This window comes from Crocodylus porosus, unplaced genomic scaffold (assembly GCF_001723895.1).
Source record: "Crocodylus porosus isolate Cpor-Errol unplaced genomic scaffold, CroPor_comp1, whole genome shotgun sequence".
NCBI classification, from domain to species: domain Eukaryota; kingdom Metazoa; phylum Chordata; order Crocodylia; family Crocodylidae; genus Crocodylus; species Crocodylus porosus.
Window position 1 is genome coordinate 39260479 of NW_017728912.1, and position 3307 is coordinate 39263785.

Sequence of the window (3307 nt, forward strand, 5' to 3'; positions counted from 1 at the left end):
TCTTGCTGGGATCCTATGACCCCAGCGGACTTCCTGCCCTTTGGGCAGGGGGCTGGACTCGATGATCTCCCGAGGTCCCTTCCAGCCCTAATGCCTATGAAATCTATGAAATCTATGACACAGGACTCCCACAAGTAAATTAATCAGTTTGGTTTGGTGAGTCACGTGCATATTAGGACAGAACTACCGCAGAAAACAACTATGGAGGATTTTTAAAGGTGCAACAAATTTAAATTAGGGATCCACCTCATATTGACTGAAAATCTCCCCCTGCAACAGACCTAAAGTCTTAACAATCATTAGCAGTAGTAGTGTTGCTTTATTTATTATGCTATATGTATTGTATTATATCTATCACCATAGCATCTGGGTATACAGTTCATCATGGGGGCAATCCCTCACAGTCAAGGACCATTGTCTTTTATGATTGTCTTGTCTGTGTGTTGGAAGATGGCTAACAGGCCAGTTGAGGATTAATAGGCTCTGTTGCAGCTTGGGCATGTTTCCATGAGAAGTGTGTGGCTTTAGGTTCTTGACTGGGACTGTGACACACTGTTTCTGCTGCTCCCAGATTTCTGTCTCCTGTTGTTGTTGTAACTGGTTTCAAAGGACTGTGATCCCTGCAGAAGACTCTTCCTCCATTTGGGGTGGTCCTGAGCAATAGTCTCTCATGAGCTGATGTTGAATTTATTCAAGTTTGCCTTGAAAACATCTTTGAAGCTCTTTCTCTGCCCTCCTTTTGAACATATGCCTTGACTGGGCTGGGAGAATAAACCCTGCTTCGGGAGTCTGGAGCTGGACGTCCAGATGATGTGGCCAGCCCAGCAAAGTAGATATCAGATGATCATCATTTCAATGCTTGTGGTGTTTGCTTTTGAGAGGATTTTGAGGGCATCTGTCTTCCCACTGGCTTCAAAGGATCTTTCATAGGCAGTGTTGACAGTATTTTTCCATTGGCTTGAGGTGTCTCCTGTACATTGTCCACCTCTCAGCTTCATATAGTAAGGTGGGGATCATAACTGCTTGATAAACCATGAGCTTAGTTATGGATCTAATGTTATGATCTTTGACTACCTGTTTCCTCAGGTGTCCAAAGGCTTCATTTGCACATTTGAGATGATATTGGATTTCTTCATCCATGTCAGCCTTCTGCAAGAAATGGCTTCTGAGGTATGGGAAAATACTCAGCATTTTGCAGAGTCTCACCATGAATCTGAATGATCAGAGATGGGGACTGCTCATTAAGAGCTTGTTGACGGAGGACCTTAGCCTTCTGAATATTAAGCATCAGTCCCATTTTCCTGTATGCCTTGGTAAAGATGTCAATGATTGCCTGAAGTTCTGCTTCTGAATAAGTACACACTATAGAATCATCAGTATACTGGAGCTGGATGATTGAGGTTGGGATAATCTTGGTTTTGGATGGAAGTCAGCTGAGATTAAACAGCTTACTATCCATTTGGTAGTTTAGCTGCACTCTGACTAGAAGCTTGCTGGTGGTCAGATGTAGTACTGTGGTAAGGAATATTGAGAAAAGTGTTGGAGTGATGATGCAGCCGTGCTTACTTCCCATCAAAACCTCAGTGGAATTTGTGATAGATCCATTACTGAGAACCACTGTTCACATACCATTATGGAGCAGGTAAAGAATGGTGATGAATTTCGGTAGGCATCCATACATCAGAACAATCCTCCACAGCGCTTGTTGGTTGACAGAGCTGAAGGATTTTCATAGATTTCATAGACATTAGGGCTGGAAGGGACCTCAGAAGATCATTGAGTACAGCCCCTCACCCAAAGGGCAGCAAGTCAGTTGGGGTCATAGGATCCCAGAAAGATAAGCATCCAATTTGCTCTTGAAGGTGTTCAACGTAGGTGCTTGAACCACCTCCAATAGCAGGCTGTTCCAGACCTTGGGGGCTCGGACAGTAAAGAAATTCTTCCTTATGTCCAGCCTGAAATGGTCTCGCAGTAATTTGACCGTTCGGCCTTGTCATTCCTTGGGGCGCTCTGGTGAACAAACATTCCCCCAGATCCTGGTGGTCACCCCTGATAAACTTATAGGTGGCCATCAGATCACCCCTGAGCCTGCGCTTTTCCAGGCTAAAGAGCCCCATGGCTCTCAGCCTGTCATCGTAAGGTCTGTTTTCCTGACCTCTGATCATGTGCGTGGCTCTTCTCTGGACTCTCTCAAGCAAGGTCTTTTGTGAGGTCAAAGAAATCCATATAGGGTGCATCTACACATGCTAATGTAAGGCACTTTAGCCCAATGTAGGGTGTATTAAGGGTATGTGTCTACATGTGTGTACCCTTAATACACCTTAAAAATGATGATTTTAGGTTATTCATGCCTAAATTTTATGCAAAAGCAGGTATCAAATCTAGGCGTGAATTGCTAAGTTTATTAATGGCCATGTAGATGCAGTAAGGCTCATTAATGCTCTGTATGGACTGACTTGGGACTAAGTGTCTCGGGTCCCAGCTCTGGCATGAGACACACAGGTGAAAGCCCATTGTGCCCCTGTGAGCCCAGGGACCTCCCCAAGAGGTCCCAGGACCTCCGATGAGCCCCAGCCTGCCCACAGGTAAACAGGGGCTCATAGTGTGAGGGACATAGGCCAGCAGAGAGACAGCAGAGGAGGGTCATGCCCCCCAGCTCCTACTTGGCCCAGCCCCCCAGGGAGCCATGTGACTGGGCTGCCAGTGTGTGAGACAGGTAAGGAGGTCACTTACCTGTCCCCTCCTTCAGTGGCAGGGTGGGACCCCCTTAGCCCCTCAAGAGCAGCACAGCACTGGCCGGCCCTTCTGTGCATGTGCACAGTTTTAAAAGGGCCTGGCAACAGCAGAAGCTGCACTCGGGTCCTGGCTCCAGCACAAGATGCATGGGTGAAAGCCCATTGTACTCACATGAGCCCAGAGACCCCCCCATGAGACCCCAGGACCCATGATGAGCCCCAGCCTGCCCGCAGGTAAGCAGGGGCCCATGGTGGGAGGGACATAGCCCAACAGGGAGGCAGGTGAGTGGAGCCGAGAAGGGTCACCCCCCCCAGCTCCTACTTGGCCCAACCCCCCCCCAGGGAGCCATGCAACTGGGCTGCCAGTGCTTGAGACAGGTTAGGGGTGGGCACTTACCTGTCCCATCCTTCAGTGTGGGGGAGGGACTCCGCTAACCCCCCCAGAGCAGCACATTGATGGCTGGCCCTTCTGCCTATGTGCACACTTTAAAAAGGGCCCAGCAATGGCAGAAGCTGTACTCAGGTCTTGGCCCTGGTGCAAGATGCATGGGTGAAAGCCCATTGCACCCCTG